At 48.4% G+C, this 727-nt stretch overlaps 1 protein-coding gene across 1 annotated transcript in view; it reads right to left on the bottom strand.

Moving 5' to 3' along the window:
• Positions 1–727, bottom strand: part of LOC102765140 (transmembrane protein 132B) — a 39,568-nt gene that overhangs the window by 19,753 nt on the left and 19,088 nt on the right. The gene's annotated exons all lie outside the window — the stretch shown is intronic.

Below are 727 nucleotides of genomic sequence, written 5' to 3'. Positions count from 1 at the left end.
TGATTCTCATCATGGATGTTTCTTTTTTAAAAATATATTTTTATTGATTTCAGAGAGGAAGGGAGAGAGAGAGAGATAGAAACATCAAGGATGAGAGAGAATCAAGGATTGGCTGCTTCCCGCACGCCCCCCACGGAGGATCGAACCCACAACCCGGGCCTGTGCCCTGACCGGGAATCGAACCCTGACCTCCTGGTTCATAGGTTGATGCTCGACCCCTGAGCTGCACTGGCTGGGGCACAAATACCAGGTGAACCAGTTAATAATGCGGGTTTTTCCCAATAGACGGAGTCACGCGTGTGCTGGTCCACATGCGATCTGATGTGTGATGTGTGTGCTCTTTGGTTGTATCGCTCCTTCCGATGGCCACCCGTTCCCATCGATGGCACACGCGCTCTCTGAGCGGCCCTTCAACACGTGCGAAGACGTGGAAACTGGGCCTCTGAATGTCCTGCCTCAAAACAAGGACAGTTCTATGGGGACGGTCTCCACCAATCACCTGAAAGATGGGGGATGTGTGGCCAGCGATGGACATGACTCTGAATAAAGCACTTTCCATGTTTCTCTTGAAATTATCGTGTTTTCTTTGATGACGAAATCTGAATTTTTAACCGGTATCCACACTTTTAACTGGTTAATGGATAATCCACGTTTTTAACCGGGTACTAGCTAATCTGCATACGGGTTAAAAACTCGGATGAGCTATTAACCGGTTACAAGTGTGGAC

This window comes from Myotis davidii, unplaced genomic scaffold (assembly GCF_000327345.1).
Source record: "Myotis davidii unplaced genomic scaffold, ASM32734v1 scaffold43, whole genome shotgun sequence".
Lineage (NCBI taxonomy): Eukaryota > Metazoa > Chordata > Mammalia > Chiroptera > Vespertilionidae > Myotis > Myotis davidii.
Note: the sequence above shows the minus strand (reverse complement) of the source record. Positions and strands in the feature narration are given on the sequence as shown.